The sequence below is a fragment of the Lygodium microphyllum genome, unplaced genomic scaffold, assembly GCF_053477565.2.
Source record: "Lygodium microphyllum isolate KBCC unplaced genomic scaffold, Lygodium_microphyllum_v1.1.10 scaffold_32, whole genome shotgun sequence".
Lineage (NCBI taxonomy): Eukaryota > Viridiplantae > Streptophyta > Polypodiopsida > Schizaeales > Lygodiaceae > Lygodium > Lygodium microphyllum.
In genome coordinates, this window is record NW_028229515.1 from 2,218,903 (window position 1) to 2,238,359 (window position 19,457).

At 39.7% G+C, this 19,457-nt stretch overlaps 1 pseudogene; it reads right to left on the bottom strand.

The window, feature by feature from the left end:
• Positions 1 to 16,030: 16,030 nt before the first annotated feature.
• LOC148009225 (GTP-binding protein YPTC1 pseudogene) lies at positions 16,031 to 18,014 on the bottom strand (annotated as a pseudogene).
• Between the last annotated feature and the right edge of the window lie 1,443 nt (positions 18,015 to 19,457).

The following is a 19,457-nucleotide window of genomic DNA, read 5'->3' on the forward strand; positions in this document are numbered from 1 at the left end:
GGCAGAAGTTCGCCAAGCTTTAAATGTTGATGAAGGTGACACAATGAAGACTGTGATACCCTACATTGGCAAGCTCAAGTTTCAAATTCAAGGCTACAGTGACGAAGATACCTTCTGTATCGGAGACCTTGATGGTTGCGATGTGATTCTTGGCATGCCCTGGAATCATAGAGTAGATTCAACCATCTTCTCTCAGAAAAAGAAGGTAGAACTCACCAACAAAGGCAAGAAGTACGAGATCCAAGCTGGAGTTTCTGGAGACACCATACCTATGCTCTTGGAAAAGTATAAAGATTGTTTTTTGGAAGATCTTCCTTATCAGCTTCCCCCAGAAAGGCCAGAAGACCATCATATTGATATTATCCCGGGCAGTTCTCCTCCTAATATAGCACCATACCGTGTGAGCCATCCTCAACAAGAAGAAATCAGAAAGCAAGTCGAAGACCTACTCAACCGTGGGCTAATTAGGCCAAGTAGCTCACCATTTTGTTCACCGGTTCTTCTTGTTCAAAAGAAAGATGGCACATTCAGGATGTGCATTGATTATCGAGCCCTCAACAAAATCACTGTGAAGAATCGGTTTCCTATTCCCAGAATTGACGACATTTTGGATCGTCTAGGAGGCTCAAAGGTTTTCAGCCGCATTGATCTAAAGAGTGGTTACCATCAAATTAGGGTAATACCACAAGATGTACACAAAACTGCTTTCCGCACTTCATACGGTCTTTATGAATTCTTGGTGGTTCCTTTCGGATTAACCAATGCACCAGCCACCTTTAATCGAATGATGGAGCGCATCTTTAGAGAGCATCGACAATATGTCGGTACTTTCTTTGATGATATTCTTGTCTTTAGCAAGAATGAAGAGGAGCATCATCAACACTTGGAAATTGTTCTACAATTACTACAACAAAATCAACTCTTGGTAAATGGTAAAAAGAGTGAATTTTTCATGCATAAAATAAATTACCTTGGGCATGTCATCTCTTCTGAAGGGATTCAGATGGATCCTGAAAAGATCAGGATAATCCAAGAATGGCCTCATCTTCGTGATGTACATGAGGTGCGATCGTTTCTTGGCTTATGTTCTTATTACCGCCGCTTCATCAAGCATTTTGCACATATGGCTTCTCCACTTCATGACCTTACAAAGAAGAAGATCTCTTTCCAATGGAAGGAAAAAGAGAAGGCAGCCTTCACAAGGCTAAAAACAGCTCTTACTTCTGGACCTGTTCTTATCATTCCAGATCTGGTAAAACCATTTGTGGTGGAAGCATATGCTTGCGGTGATTGTATTGGTGCAGTGCTAAATCAAGAAGGCCATGCCGTAGCCTTTGAAAGCCGCCGTCTAAATGATGTAGAGAAAAGGTATAACATTTATGAAAAGGAGCTCTTAGCAGTGGTTCATGCTTTAAAGATATGGAAACATTATCTTTTAGGCAATGAATTCCTTATTAAAACCGATCATCAAAGCTTGAAGTATTTCAAGACTCAAAAGCATTTGCAGGAGAAACATGCAAGATGGGAAAATTTCTTGTCTATGTTTCATTTTCAAATTATGTACACTCCAGGGAAACAAAATGTAGTTGCTGATGCACTTTCTAGAGTGCCTCGCATTGCAACTATTACAGTGGCTCATCATGAAGATTTTCAAACGATGAAGAATACTTATGATGAAGATACTGATTTTGCAGCAATTTGGTCAAATTTACAGCAAGGAGGTTCTCATCCAGATTATTCCATCAAAGATGGTTACCTTCTCATGAACAATCGCCTTTGTGTCACTCTTCCTGTTCGACAAAAGGTGCTTAAAGAAAGTCATGAACCCCCTGCAGCCACTCTAAGTGCAATTGAGAGCTACTTTTATTGGCCAACGTTACGAAAAGATACACATAACTTCATTGAGGCTTGTCTGGTATGCCAAAAATCCAAATATGATAGGCAGAAGATTCCAGGATTGTTGCAACCTCTTCCAGTGCCCAAAGATCTATGGGAATCTATCACAATGGATTTCATCTCAGGTATTCCAAGAACACCTCAAGGTCATGATATGATTTGGGTCATAATTGATAGATTCAGCAAACAATCACATTTTATTCCATGTCATAAAACATTGAAATCCGCACAAGCTGCAAGACTTTTCATTCAACATATCTTCAGATTACATGGTATGCCTTCTGAGATCATTTCAGATAGAGACTCCAAATTCACAAGTAACTTTTGGCGTGCTTTATTTGAGAATTTGGGAACCACTTTAAAGTTCTCCTCAGCTTTTCATCCTCAAACTGACGGCCAAACAGAGGTGATGAATCTCACTCTTTTGGATATGTTGAAAGCTTATGTTAGTGAACATAAGTCACAATGGGAGAAATGTCTTCCATTATTGGAGTTTGCTTACAACAATACAGTGCACTCATCCATAGGGAAAGCTCCAAATGAAATAGTACAGGGTAAAATGATTCCTCCTCCAATTATTTGCACTAAAGATAAGATTTTTGCTGCTGATGAGTTTGCTTCAGATTTAAAAACAACAATGGATCAAGTTCGAGCCACTATCAAAGTTGCGCAAGAGCGACAAAAGAAGCAAGCAGATAAACGAAGAAGACCTTTGGCTTTTGAAAAAGGTCAATATGTCTTGCTAAAGTTTGATAAAAGCAGGCTCAAACAAGGTTCTGGTCAAAATTCATCTTTTCCAAAGCTCTCCAGTAGATACTTTGGACCCTTCAAAGTGATTGAGAAAATCAATGAAGTTTCTTATCGACTTGAGCTTCCTAGTCATTGGAAAATACACAATGCTTTTCATGTAAGTTTGCTAAAACCTTACATAGGACCAGAACCAAAGGAACCCATTACTGAAGATCCCCCAGAAGTTGAAGAAACAGAGCAACTCTTGGAACCTGAAAAGATTTTGTTTCTCAAGGATCGAACCACGAGAAGTGGCCTTGTGACACGAAAATTCTTGCTAAAATTCAAGAATCTACCCACCACAGATGCACAGTGGGTAGATGAAAAATTCATGAAGGATTACCCAAATATTCTACAACAATATCAAGAAGATTTTCAATTGAGGACAGCTGAATAAAAGCCAGAGGGCTGTCACAACTCTATAGAAACAGAATTTGTATCCTTTTTCATTAATTTATCTATATAATGATTTATTAAATTTATTTCCTTTGCACTAATTAGATATAAAGAAAAGTGCATTGGAGCTGGCCACTGATGAGTGGTCACAGGTTATGGTGGACCCACACGGTGGGTTAGAGAAAAGATAGTTCACACTTCCACCTATATGACCCGATTGGGCGCCTGTGACTAGAACTCACGCATATCAGGGTTAGACTCGCACACAGAAAGGATTGATGCCTTGAAGTGTGGGCTAGATCCACCAGAACAGACAGTTACAATCAACAAGATGGCATGATCATGAAATGCTTGTATAATGTGCATGTGTGGGCTGAAAGCTTGAAATGCACATTTCTTTGCATAGGAAAGTCACATGAAGATTCGGATACCATTTTTGCGATGTACACGGAAAAAGCTTTCATATGACACCCATATTGGGGGGGTCCCTAAATTTTAGGAGATCCCTAAATTTTAGGAGGTCCCTAAAATTTAGGAGCCTCGAATTAGCCTAAAAATGCTAGTCCTAAAAAATAGAGATGTCATTCTAAAAATAGTAAGTACTCTGACTGTGCTTACTAAATTTGGTTATTTCTATTCTTGACAGTATTCAACCCAAAAAGGAAGGCCATAGAGAAGAGACAAGTGTCAAGACACTTGTCACACAAGTTTCCAAGTGTCCCACCACTTGTCACATCTCATGACATGTGGCTGGACACTTGTCTTATGCTACTCCACTTTCCCCTTTTGTACTAGCTCTCCCCTCTCCTATAAATAAGAGCTCGTTTTTCTTCATTCAACATCATTTTTCTTTGCTGTAAACTCATGTAAAGAACCCACAAGAAATTGGCCCCATCCATCCCCATCATCATCCCCCACTTCTCCATTATCAAATTCCTCCATATTCTCTCTTCTATCACTGTTGTTTTACAAGACAGCAAGCCTGTAAATTCATTACAGCACCTCCATCTTGAGCTCTTTCTTCCATTTTAGCTACAAGAAGCAAGCCCTATCCATGTACTGCTGATCAACGATGGAGAAAGGCTGAATTCCCCTTTTTCTTCTCTCATACTGTAAAGAAATCAGTTTTTATCATTGCATAATAGATAATGCATGTGTGTTTGTACATCTTTGCATGATCTTGTGAGAGTGAGAATTACTTCTTCTCACTCTCAGGTTGATTGTAACTGAGCTCTTCCCTAAGGGACTTGGGTTGAGCAGAAATACATTCCTTCGGGGGGGGTTGCCCATCTTCAACCCTCAATCTTGTCTCCATTACTTTTACATTTTCATGGCTGTAATTTTGTGAGTAATTTTCACTTTCAGCTTTAAGTGTTCATTCTCTTTTATATTAAGTCTCGAAAACAAGTGAATATCATAATTGTTAAGCATACTATGTTGTTCGGGGCGTTTACATTTAGAGTCACATGATCAAGGCCTTGTACTCTACCATATTATTAGTAAAATAGGGTCCTAAATAGACTCCCATCTTCATAACAACCCTACGTTGGGGATCTTTAATGACCACACTAATGCTCACATGTTTAGTGGGCCCTCTGAAAGTTCCATCAAAGTATAGAGTATAAACCCAGGCTTCATTGATAGACCATGCCATACTAATCAACTCACTCGTACTTATGATAATCAAAATCAACCTAAGAGAGAGGGTGAGGTTGTATAACAGGCATAATTACTCCTTCCTCAATGAACTCAATAGGAATACTAATCAAAATTTGTTGACAATGGTGGTAATAGATCTTAATTTCCCATGTGAAGGATTTGTCTTGCCACTCAGTAACATGATACCCTTTGCTCACCAGATCACTCGATCTTGATGGTAACATTGCTCAAGGTACGAATGCTCCAAATAAGGAATGATGCATCCCATTTGCTCGTCTTAGTACCTACTGCACGTTAAGCTGAATCCTGAAGGACCTGCATAGGCACCAAGACCAATGTCAACCCTTACACATAGTAAGGCTTCAGCTTATTAAAGTTAACTTTAGTCTTAAACTCTACCCCCTGCAAATCCGCTAGAAGGGCTGTAGAGCCATTCTTTCCTAAACGCATAATCTTGTATGGTCCATCCCATTTGGGTTGTAATTTCCTTGGAAAGAGCTCCCTTTGAGCATCATAATACATCACTAATTGCCCTTTCACAAATTTTTACTTCTTAGCCTGAAAATCATGAAGGGCTTTCATTCTCCTCTTTCCTACTTCTTGATGCAATAAAGCCTACAATTGAATCTCATCAAGATGCGCCAGGGAAGTATACCGTTCATGTAACACTTCTTCCTCTCCCAATGAATGATTGAGGTCAAAATGCATAGTGGGGAGCTCTATTTCTAATAGCAAAATGCACTCCTCCCCATATACTAGCTTGAACGGGGTGTGGCCTGTGGCTCTCTTGAAGGTCGTGGTGTAAGCCCACACTGCCACCACATATAATTTCTTATCCCAATCGTGTTTGCATTCTGATACAATCTTAGATAAGATTCCTACAAGTTGTTTATTCGTACTCTCAACCTGGCCATTTGCTTGTGAGGGTTATACGGGGGGTAGTCTTGTTGTGCCTAATATTTAGGGCTTTAGTCAAGGCCACTATAACCTTATTCAAGAAGTGTGTCCCTCGATCAGACACAATCTCCTTCGGTGGGCTGAAATGGCAAACAATTTTCTTCATAATGAAACTGGCCATCTCCTTAGCATTTTCCTTCACTGTGGCTCAAGCTTCAGACCACTTTGTAAAGTAGCCCATTGCTACAATCATATACTACTGTCACATAGTCGATTAAGGGTGTATTGGTCCCACAAAATCAATACACCATTTTTTGAAGGGTAACATAACCAAAATGGGATTTAGAGGTCGCCTATGATTTTCTCTCGCATCATGTCTTTGATAGACATCACGGTGCTTAACATAACTAAAAGCATCATGGAAAATTGACGGCCACCAATATCCAGCACAGAGAGCTTTTTGGGCAGTAAGTTGGTCGGAAAAATGTCCCCCACATGCTGAATCATGGTAGTCCTCAAGAATAAATGGTACCTCATCGGGTACTACACAACATCGATAGATGTCATCAACTCCTCTCCAATACAAGACACCCACTATGATAAAAAATCATAATGCTTGTTTCTTGATTTTCCTCTTTTTAGACTTTGATAATGCAGCCCCAAACCCTTGTCTAGATAAATAATGTGTTATCGTCGCATACCAGGAAGGGATGAAAGTGGTATTGATTCTAAACAAATACTCAATATCACTTCCCTCAATCAAGATTTCTTTTGGCTTCCCAAAATCCACAAGGCATTCTACAATAGCCTGCACTTTTGATGGCTTGCTCTTAATCTCATAATCAAACTCTTGCAAAGTGATCAACCACTTTTTTAAACAATCAGGTGGCTACAACTTATTTAGCAACAATCTAAGTCCTTCTGCCTTCAGAAATAATACCACCTTCTCATAGAGAGTATAATGCATGAATTTCTTCATCGCAAAGACCATCCCCATGCACAATTTCTCCATGTATATGTAGTTAAATTTAGATATCCCCAATTTTCTACTAGTAAAGGCAATTGGATGATACCATTTCTCCTCCCAAATTTGAGCTAAACAACAGCTGATACTATGCATTGTGGCTGCTAAAGATATGTTTAAAATTTTACCTCTTTTGGGTGCTTTTAAGATTGGAGCTTTTGCTAATTCTTGCTTCACATCCTCAAAGAATACTTGACAAGTTTCATTCCATTCAAACAAACAGTTAAAAGATAGAAGGTTTGTCAGTGGTGGCAACACTCTTTTTGCCAGTGCATTGATAAATCTTTGATAATATCCCACTCATGATAGAAAGCTGTGTACCTCTTTTGGAGTACACAATGGGCTCATAGAGACTATGACCTTATCTTTTCAATGTCAGTTGCAATACTCGCTAAACTAACCACATGGCCGAGTAACAACCCACAGGGCACTCCAAATACTCACTTTCTAGGGTTAAGAGTAATGCAGAATTGTCTACAATACTCAAAACACTTCCCAAGAATAATCAATTGTGGCTCCCTTATGGTGGCTGGCCCCAGATCATCAATAAAGACTTTTAACTCCTCTGGGAAAATATCACCAAAGGTCTTATCAGCTATTCATTGCCAAGATCCAGGTGCATTGCATAGACCAAAGGCCATTACATGATATACAAAAGTACCAACAAAGACACTAAGAAATGTCGTTTTCAATTTGTCTTCCTCCACAATGGCCATCTAGTTATATCTAACAAAGCAATCCATAAACGAATAGATTTCCCTACCTGCTAATTGGTCCAAAATCTGATCAATAAAAGGCAATATGTAGTAGTCATTAATTGATTGTTTATTAAGCTCTCTAAAGCCTACACAAAGTTGGATTTGATTATTTTTCTTCTTCCTGATAAACAACAGGTGAACGCCATTCAGAGTGTTGAATAGGGAAGATTAAACAAGCTTTGTGGAATTTCTATGACTCCTCGAACAACCCATCCCTCAGTTTGAAAGGCATATGCCTTACTTTTTGACGCACATGACGACTACCTTCCTTTAGAGGAATGGTATGAATAGCTAGAGGCTGGGAGGAATGCCTCTCAACTCATCATAACTCCAAGCAAAAATATCACAAAATTCTTGAATCAAGGACACATAGTCCTTTCTTTCTTCCAAACACTAAGCATGGACCCTAATTTGATTGGCCGTGAATCATTCATTATACCAAGGTCGAGCTCGATTACATCCGCATCCCTTATTCTCTCTTGAGCCGCTATTGGATCATTCGAAGTCACTTGGTAGATATTCTTTGTAGTAGACCTCTCATCGGATTTGGCACTTGATGACGTCTCACTAGCAGATGGAACATCTAGCGTATCAAACTCCGATGAAGACAAAATAACTCTCTCACTCTAGGGAGTTTCAAGATAGGCATCTACTGCTACACGTCTAGCACCTCAACCAAAAATCAGTCGACCAATGGGTATATCAACATGACAATCTACTTGTAGGATCTATGGCCTACCCAGCAACACTTGATAGCTAGGATGCCCTACAAACCTAATAATCCTAAAGTCTAGAATGCATTCTACATTGGCAACGGTCACATGGACTTTAGTGATGTAGCCTTTGGGTTTTTTAAAGCTGCATCAACCATTTGGAGGATTGTGGAGGTATCTTTTTTGATTTCTAATCCTTGTCTCTCCATCAATTCCAAACTCATAATGTTGATAGAAGATCTTGTGCCCACAATAGCATGGTCCACAAGGCATGTGACTCATATACGTGATCATCTACTTGTCATTGTATTGGCTTAACCACTTGATTAGGGACTGGCTATTGATTCCTTGGAATGGTGGTAGGATTTATCATTAGGCTTATAACAATCAGTGGAGCTATTTGACTCGTCATTGGCATGGTCATAGTCATCCATGTGGATGACTTGATTATTACAAGTGACAGTGACAATGAAATTGCTAAAGTTAAGGAATTCTTGAAGAAGAAGTTTGAGATAAATGATTTGGGTGAGTTGAGATACTTTCTTGGTATTGAGGTGATCACATGTGATGATGGTATATGGCTACCCCAAAGACAGTATGGCTTGGATATGTTATCCAAGTATGGTATGACACCATGTAAGCCTCTTTCATTACCATTGGAGCAAAATATGAAGTTGAGTGTGATGGTGCTGACATTGGGGATGAGATAGAAAACCCTACTATAGTAGAATGATAGTAAGGAGTTTGATTCACATGACTATCGCAAGGCAGACTTGAGCTATATTGGCCTTATCAGTCAGTTTATGTAGATGCCTAGAAAGCCTCATTTGGGTGCATTTAGATTTTCACTTTACATTATGGACCTTTTTTATGAGGTAGGTAAGGATTTACACATGTTTGGATATACAGATGGAGATTGGACTAGTGGTAGCATGTCACACAGAAGATCTACTAGTGGATTCATGTTTTCCCTTAGTAGTACATCAGTTACATGTAGCAGCAAGAAACAACCTGCATTGCTTTATTGAGTGTAGAGGTTGAGTATAGAGGTGTTGCTATGGTAGCATGTGAGGTGGTATGGTTGAAAAATTTATTGGGTGATTTGGATGTGTAGGAAGATGGTTGAGTTGTCATTCACTGTGACAACATGAATAGCATACAACTAGCTAGGAACCCTATGTTCCATGCTAGGACAAAACACATTGAGGGGCACTACCACTTTGTGAGAGAGAAGGTACTTGCAGGAGAGATTGACTTGGTGTATATCACCACACAGGATAAGATAACTGACATTTTCACAATGGCATTAGGTGCAAAGAAGCTTTGAAAGTTCCAAAGCTTACTTGGAGTTGCAGAGATAGATTTGAGCTTGAGGGGCAGTGTTGAGATGGCAAGCTCAACACATGTGGACATTGATGATTGACTGCTTGGCTAGGTGGATCCATACATCTACACTTAGCACCTCGGTGGTCATTATGATCCTCACATGGCCATTAATTTATCACTTATTATATTTAGTTTGTTACACCTACCTACAGTTGGCATAGATATAGCGCCAGTCGATTAGTATAGTCAGTTACGCAATGTTTGACTTAGTAGGTCACTTTCCTTTATATTTTTTATTATCTATACTTTGTGTACATTGTATTGTGTGTGGAAGAATAAGAAAAAAACCAGCAAGAAAACATTTTGACCTCCATCTCTCTTCTTATGTTCTTGAGTGAGCTTCTTCTTGTGTGTGCAATGTGTGTTTGGCATAGCAGCTCAAGCAAGTCACCCCACCAAGCGATGCTTCATAAGACCAACATTTAGTGCTAGAGGAGAAAATGCACTGAAAATCCCAACTCAAGGAGAAAATGCACTGAAATGCAATAAAGTGATTGCTTTATAATTAGCTACCTCCTCCATCAAAATAAGTGATAGGTAGGTCAGAGCTCCTAAGGTCCTTATGTGACTTAGACTGAAGGCTCACATGCAAGAGATGACAAATATGAATGCTAACACTCCCTCTCAAATCTTGGATGTGGTGGAAGGCCAAGGAAGAATTAAACCCTGGGTGGTAAGAGAAATTTCAATATCAATGAAGTTTGTCAATGAAGACTACTAATGAAGAAGCTCCTCATGATCATGGAAAGCCCCCTCTGAAATACTAGGGACCAGGGAATCCACAATCGCATCACAGAGATCATCCCCCTCTAAAGGAACAGGGGGTATGAGGGAACCACCAGAGGAGAGGGTGGGGGATGGGAAGGAACCTATGGATTAGATGGTGTACAAGTGGTAGCAAGTGTAGCAATAGACAATTGCCTCAAAGGACCCTACACAAGAGAAGAGGAAAGGAACTTGAAAAGCATGCTCTCCTACCAACTTGTGATAATAATAGCCCCTATAGAAGAATCCTCACTATAAATGGCCTACTCAATGAAGAAAACTCGGGTACCAAGCCTAGTAAGGCCATAAACTAAGAGGAGTGGAAAGCTCAAATCCAGAACATAAAGGGCTTGTGAAAGGGAGCTCAAAATGTGGTCAAGAAACAAAGGCAAAGTGTTAACACCACTAATAGGCACCAATAAAATGTCAGTAACAATGATGGAACCCTTAGAAGGGCATAGATCCTACAACAAATCACCTCATGGAGTCATATGACTAGAACCTCCACTATCAACTAGCCAGGGCCTCTCAAAAGACGAGGCATCCACCATAGAAGGCTCCTCCAACTGAACAATATGAAGGAACAATGACTCATGGGTGATTACTCTCCTATCTTTTAGCCTTTAACTTTCATTTCTTCTTCTTCCCCCCTCCCAAAAGCTTTGGTGGAGGTGGATCCATTGGCAACCTCTTTAGCACAATTGTCATGCTCCAAAACATGCATAGCAAGCTCCTCCCATAGAATCTTCTCACAGGTTCAAGATATAAGAAGGTTGGTGTAGAAGGCATCAAACCAAGGAGATGGTAGATGAGTTAAAAGAATCATAGTCATATCCTCTAAAGAGATCATCCTACCAAGGGATCCAAGCTCGTCCCTCATATCCTCCAACCTATTAATATGATCCTTCATGGAAAGAGAATCATCAATAGCGAGCATCCATCATTTCTTTTGGAGAGTAATCTAGTGGGAAAATGTCTTTTGGAAATTGCACATATGCACTAAGAAAAAATCATGAAATCTCATAAAGAGGAAAGATCGGGCTCTAGAGTTGAGCCAATCCCATATCGTCACATGATCCATTAATGATCCAACGGTGGTATCCCAATGGTGGTATCCTCCACTAGATGGGGAGTGGAGTGGGTAACAAACTCCCAAAGATTGAAGGTATCAAGGATACACTCCACCTTGCACACCCAAAGTGAGTAGTTTGTGTCATCAAGCTAGTTCTCTTTGTGTAAAGAAGGGAGTATGGGCACCTATATAGAGGGTGCCATGGATGGCATACGGAGGCTAGCAAAACAAGCCTTTAGTAAGACATGTGAAGAGAACAAGTAGGAGATGGTTCCCAAACAAATATGCTAGGTGACCTTCATTCTTCATGATCCATGTGATAATCTCACCATGTTTTGGAGGACTGCTAAGAAGGCTCCTCATCTATATCATCAAATTAAGCCACAGAATTCATGGTGGTAAGGTAAGACATCTTCAAAATCATGCAAGACATCCACAACTAATTTGCATTTTGGCACTATATGGCCTTGAAGCATGAGGAAATGACTACATGATCACAAGGAAGTCGATGTAGAGGGTCCCTATCTGGGGGAGTAATATCGCTGCCTACACAAAGAAACTATTGCCTTCAAGAAGAAAGCTGTGTTTTCAACAAAACACTGATGTGGCAAGGCTACCTAGTAGTCTGGGGTGGTCTCCTCCATGAAAAATCAACTTTGCGTTTCTCTTAGGTAATGATATCATGCTCTGATACCATGTGAGAGTGTGCAATGGAAGAAGGAAGACAAGCACACAAACAAAGGAAAAGAGAAAGAGTGCAAGAAAAGAAGAAAGAAATCTACACTAAACAAGGAAAGAATATTGAATATAGAAGGAGGATTGATCAGTCTCCCTTTGCACGTAGCCCACAACATTAATGAGGGCACTAGATTAGGCTAATGATGACAACATTGGAGAGGACAGAAGATGATAGTGTCTAAGTGTGCATCTACCAAGGAAGGAGGAAGATGAATGAATGAATGTGGGAAGGTTAGTCTATATATAGCCAACTAACCCCAAATCTAGTCTATTGCAATCTGGGGACAAAATATGGCTAACCAATATTTAATGCTAGTCACCAAAATATAGCCAAGTGAGAAGTGAAAGGAACCATGGGGAGGACTCCAAGCATAAAGGAGAGAGTTGAGTACTCAAGAGATGCCTCAAATGATTTCTAGGCTCTAGATGACAACTTCCAAGAAGCTACGGTCTTTTACGTCTCCTCTTTGACCCCTGAGGTTATGGAAAGGAAACTTTGAGAGTTGTAAGGTCAAGGGACAAGCACTCTCAACCAACTGTTAGACCTTAATAATGAGACTAGACACCAACTCGCAACTAGGCAAGTTGAGATGGAGTATCCATAGGATGTTGTTAAATGCATGAGCAATAGGGTCGTCACAAGATTCTCCCTCAAATCTCATGCCATGATGCCTATTTGACCACTCAGATATGACACAAGCAGGGACCCACATGCACAAATCATTCTAACCAAAATGAGAAACATACCAAGTGCTAAAGAACATGCAAAAATTGCCTTGGTGGAAAAATAGCTAAATAAGTATCACATTGAGGACAATCCCTATAGCTTTATCAAGCAATTTGAGCAAGTTTGTGAGGCTAATAATATTCTTGGCCACACCAAGCAAGCAAGCACAAGCCTTTGGACTTTGCTTAGGAGAAAAGGGACAAACTTGACGCTGTCAAGAAGGCTTCTTTTGTGCTACTCAAGGACTTGTTCATTAAATGTTTCATGAAAGCTAGCTATGGGAATAACCTCATTGTCTAGCTTATGAACATTGAGTAGTGAAAGGATGAGAGAATGTGAGATTATGTTTCTAACATTTGGAGTCTGTATAAGTGTATCCCTACCACAAAGAGAGCCACCACTAAGGCAATCACAAAAGCTTTCATCCATGCCATCTATTATGAAAGGATCTATGAAACCTTAGCTCAAAACTCCAAATTGACAGCTCCAACATCAACAATGTTTTGGATGATGCTATCCATGTGGAGGATCTCTGATGTCAATGAAATAAAGATAAAAGACTCCATAGATCCCATTAGGATACACCTATAGGAAATATAGGATAGAGCCACATAAAGACCAAGGAGACCTAAGACTTAATCATCGATGTTAGGAAGTAGCAACAATAATTACTTAGGATGGCTAAGTCACTCAAAATTTCTAAAGCTTACCATCAAAATGTACAATGTGTGTGGCAAGTACCTAAGAGCGGAATTTAAAGGCCATTGAAATCTGAAAAAGAAGCAGAGAAGTGCAAATTCAAGGTGGGAATTGAACCTCGTCGAAATTAGCAAAGACGGATTTGGCAATTTTTACGAGCCGCGGAAGATGGGATTTCAAAGCAGTTTTCAAGAGAACTTGCGGATTTTTCATAAATTTTCCAGACATTGAATCAAACTATAACAAGTGATCAATAGTTCAGGACCTCAAGGGGAACTGGAAAAAATTTTCACCACTCAAAAGGGAGGCTGAAATGGAGGCTGAATGGGCAAGATTCGCGAGGCGGGCATTACGAAAGAAAAATGGCCAAAGGGTAAAAAACTTTGGGCATGGGCATTGTGGGTGCCTTGGGCCTCCTAATTAAACAAAAAATAATAATGATTGGGTTCAACAACCTAAAATCTTTTTTGAGGGCTCAGAGCGTGGAGTTTTTGGGATTGCCTATCTTATTGGAGAGGAAGAAATTGAAGAAGAAAATAGGGATAGTATATACAGATATAGTCAGTATGGCTTGGGCAGCTTCAATGGTGATTTTCACATTCTCCCTTTGACTTGTTCAGATAGTGAGCGGTTTGCCATTATTGACCTCCTTCCACTAGGGGGGGGCACCATTTCAAAACAACGGCGCCAAAAAAAACGTGACGTCCCCCCTCAAGGTGACATTTTTGGAGACAAGGCCAACACAGGCTTGAGAAGAACCCCCCGAATCGATCAAACCAATGGATTCCTCTGATTTCTCGCCTCTCCAATCACTAGTCTCCACTCACACAATGGCTCCCTAATTGAAGAGGATAGAATTCATTCTTTCTCTCTCCTCCTCCTCTCTCCTCTAAGGGGCTGATCATACGCAAGAAATTAGGGGATGAAGGATGCTTGTCCAGCATGGACCGAATTTCTCCAAGATCGAAAGGAGGATGAGAGGCAATGTTCAGCGCTGTCATGGAACTGATGAGGAGTCTGTTGGCTGCCCAAAACCATTTCATAAAAACATGCAACAGGCAAATAAGCGACGCAAATAAGCGGCATGCTCAATTTTTACAAAGAAACTCTCATTGTTTTGATGTTTGATGGTTTTAATGATATGCACATAGAAAGAAAATCTGTATGAACCATGTTTGAAGTATATTTGAGGGTTGTACATGATAAAATGCAAAACCCGTAGTCCTACATGGTCGTAATTAATCATTTAAAATCCAAAATGCATCATAAATGAAGGAAAATGAGGATTTCTTCCGTTTCGAGTTGGGGAATGAAGTTCATATGGGATAAAAACCTAATAAAAACTAGTGTCTAGTTGATACAATCAGTCAAGACACATAAATCAAAACATGTCCCATTCTTATGAACAAATAAATGAGAAAAAATAGAGAAATAGAGAAAATGTTAGTTTTTGCACCTAAAAATTTAGAAAAAAATACCTTTTATGCTCGTGAATGTATAACAAGACTGAAGCATGAGGGTTAGCCTCAATCAAGCCTTGTTTCCATGTTAGAGAATGTTTTTATTGATTTTTAACATGAAAAATTACATAAAAATGAACTTTACACCTACCCAACAACGAATGAAAAACCTAAATGGTAGAAGGGAAGAGGGATTGTGAAAGTGAGTGATCACTAAAAATGTTTTGAATTCTGATTTCTTTGATTATGCATAGCATATAGGCTGATCACCGTTTAAATTTAAGAGAGACTAATAGCACGAGGAAACTCAGTGCTAGTCTCTAGCAACGCTGCAATTACGAGTAGCTTCAAAATCATTAAAGGATTGTTTTTGAACCTCACATGGCTTGTTTTTATTATAAAATGTTTGAGCACAAGGTGTGTCATCCACAATTGAATTATGCATATCACATGGTAACTCTTGGATGCATAGCAATTGATTGCCAAACATGTGACCTACGTGGAGTTGTGAGGAAACCCAAGCTGTAGGCTAGACACTCAAATATTTGGAAAATTGTCAAGTGAGGACTAAACAACTACCTTCCAAGCACAAAAAATCCACCATTTCTCGAGCAAGAGAAGCTGCAAGTACACTTGCATAGCCTCCAAACATGCAAGAAAACCTCTCTTCACCTAGAAAATTAGCCTTCCACTCAACAAGAATGAGGTACACAAAATATGTATTCATCATCTTCATCCTCACTCTCTTTCTCTTTCATAGTTAGAAGAAACAAGAAAAGTACAAGAGAGGCAATAGAGCAAGAGTTATGCCAATGCAAGAGGGAGAAGAGAAGATACATGCAAGAGGAAGATAAAGGAGAGAGAGAAGGAGGTTGCAACCACCTCTCTCCACCCTCTTTTCCCCCAAAATCACACAAGTCCTCATTCCCACTTCCTTTTTGTATTTCTTTAGAATATTTGCCTTACATGGCTTTTTCTTGAAACCTTAGAACAAGAAGGTTTGACTATTGAAAATAAAACAACCTCTCAACCTTTCAAATTGGAAGAGTAACACACACACATCTCAAGGCCATGACTTTATAATTGTTAGTCATGCCTTTTACAATGCTTATCTTGAGATTTCGCAATGAAGTTACAATATTAAATTATCGAACTACATAAGATTTGTGGATGAAGATCATACTTGTGTGCCTAACCAAACTTGTGAGCATCCTCACGAACACTTTGAAAAGACACTTTGCCTTTGAATAAGTACCACATGTTGATGAAGAAACTACAACTCTTCACATCACATCACATTGCTTTGGACCACCTCAACCAATACCCATCCAAAGTCACCATACTTCTTCACACCTCCACATTCAACTTCAAATCTCATTTTGAACTTTTTCTTCACACCAACATTTCAAAAAACATCTTTCACTTTGACTTTAAAAGAGCACCAAGAAAAACACCATCCAAAGGAACACAAGGATGCCCACAATCTTTGAAAAGAAAGTCATTTGAACCACCAACTTGAAGCACAATGTCCACCAATCCATGGGAAAGACCATGGATTAATCTCCCCACAAAGGATGAAACCCTCGCAGAAGATTGAACTTGAAGAGCTCCACCCGGCTTAGAAAAAAAAAACTATCCTAATGCTACTTTGATTCTTGTGTGAGGAAGTAAGGCTCTTGAAGCACATGAAGAAAGATGTGTAATTGTAGAGGGAAGATTAAACTTTGAATGGTTTAAACATTAAGGATTTTCTTTTCTTTTCTAAAAAAGGAGAGATGCCCTTATCGTCAAATTAGGATGAGGAACAGAGATGTGTGGTGCATATGTAGTCCGTGTGGATTAAGGTGAGAAGAAAGATGAGAAGAAAATGAATGGGAGGTGATGAACCGATCGTGCATAATGGCAAGATGAAGTTAGATTTGGTGGGGCTTTGATATCTCGAATGACCTTTTTTTAGTCTTGTTCTGGGTCTGAACATATCTCAATAATGCTTTAGGAGTAGCAACCACTTTTCTGTTTGCAGAGGCTGCCCTTACATTTGCACAAGCTTTGTCTTATTTGTGTTTGATGTTGGTTGGCTTGCCATCCTATTTTTTATTTATGTAGCCATTTTCATGAAGGCTTCTTCAACATTGCTTGCGTTTTTTGCAGCCATTGTCATGAAGGCTTCTTCAACATTGCTTGCATTTTTTGCACTTGTCTCTAGAAAAGGGATTCCTATCTCGTCAGCAAAAGCCTTGGCCGTTTGGTAATCAACAACTTTCTTGGCACTTTTGTTTCCCACCAGCAACTTGTTCACATTCTCACTAGCATAATGATCAATTTCATTCAACCACTGCTTTACATTGTTGAAGCTTTCCTGATCTATCACATCATAGACAATAATTATTCCATGTGCACCCCTGTAACAGCTACTTGTTATTGTTCTGAATCACTCTTGACCAAATTTGAAGCTTGATTGTTTTTCCATCAAGTTCTATAGTGCAAATTTTAAAATCAATACTAATGGTACTGATATAGCTCTCCAAATATGAATCATCTGCAAATCGAAGAAGCAAGCAAGATTTCCCAACTCCTGAATCACCTATTACCAAAATCTTGAAAAGATAGTCATGTTTAATGTTCATGGTTGCAGGCGGCAGCAAAACGCGTGCAGAATCCCAAAGAGCTCCCTCTCTCCAAATGGCGACAAACAAAATGCACAGACGAATGGAGAGACATCTTCTTTTGAATAAATCACAGCACCCTTCCAATAATCTTTCTTGCAAGCCTTGAGACCACTTCTTCTCTTGGCAAACACACCAATGAACAACTGCCTTCCAAGCACGCAAAATCTGCCATATCACAAGCAAGAGAAGCTGCAACTACACTTGCATAGCCTCCAAAACTACAAGAAATCCTCTCTTCACCTACAAAATTAGCCTTCCATTCAACAAGAATGAGGTACACAAAATATGTCTTCATCATCTTCATCCTCACTCTCTTCCTCTTCCATAGTTAGAAGAAACAAGAAAAGTACAAGAGAGGCAAGAGAGCACGAGTTGTGCCAATGCAAGAGAGAGAAGTAAAGATACGTGCAAGAGGAAGATAAAGGAGAGAGAGAAGGAGGTTGCAAGCACCTCTCTCAACCCTCTTTTCCCCCAAAATCACACGACTCCTCATTCCCACTTCCTTTTTGTATTTTTTTAGAATATTTGTCTTACATGACTTTTTCTTGAAACCTTAGATCAAGAAGGTTTGACTATTGAAAATAAAACAACCTCTCAACCTTTCAAATTGGAAGAGTGACACACACACATCTCAAGGCCATGACTTTATAATTGTTAGTCATGCCTTTTACAATGCTTATCTTGAGATTTTGCAATGAAGTCACAAGGTTAAATTATCGAACTACATAAGATTTGTTGATGAAGATCATACTTCTGTGCCTAAATTTGCACAAATTTGGGGGTTATCAAGGACATTTATATCCTGGAATGTTTGAAATATATATAAGAGCGGAGTGTGTCCATATGTGCTTTATGTTAGAGCAACGCATCTTGGGCCAATCCCCGAGGTGTAGGAGAGCTGTAGTGCGGCCATGGCATTCAACTGGAGGGGTGCCTCCTTTATGGTTGTATTACGTTGGTGTACTACACCAAGATGTGTGGGATCTTCCTCTGAGGAGTAAGGAAAGGCAATCGTTGGACTACGTTCCACTACAAATGCGATATCTATAGTAGCAATTAGGGCAGTGTGTCCCTTAGATGCTCTTGGCCACGCGAGGCCATGTGCGATTGTCTTGTGAGTCTTAAAGAGGCACAGCTTGTCTATAGCCAGTGTTGGGCCCATTTTAGGCTATGACACATAGTGCATTTTTTGGGAGCCGCTAATAAGTGGCGGTTTTCGTACCTTGGTTAGTTGGAACCTATTCTTTAGTGTATGCCAAAAATTAGTGAGCTAGAATCACAAGACTGTCAAGCAAAGCTCCAAAAGCAAGAAAGGGCTAAACGAGCTAGATAGCGGCGGCCTGAGATAAATAGAAGATATTCTCTACAAAGGATTGGCCCAATATCTTTGCAAGGGCAAGGTCTTAATCACCCTATCTCAGCACACTGTCCATTAGGGGGAGGAAGCTCTAATCCTCCCCCCCTCCAATCAGTCCCTCCACTTCGAGTGGAGATATAGTATTGGTTGTTCGAACCCCTGTAGCGAATCCGATTGTTATCATGGTGGCACAACCTATTTCTATACCTGCTGGAACGGCGGATTTTTCATCTTTGGGATTTCCTCTTCCCATCTTTAATGGGTTAGTAGAAGAAGACTTAGAATTGCATATTAACAAATTCCAAAAGTTGATGTTCAACTATCAGATTCAAGATGAAGGACACTTAATGATGTTCTTCAATATGAATTTGAAAGGACACATCGCAATGTGGTATCATAGCCCAGATGCTGGAATCATAACCACAATCAATTTATTCTTTGCGGCCTTTCAA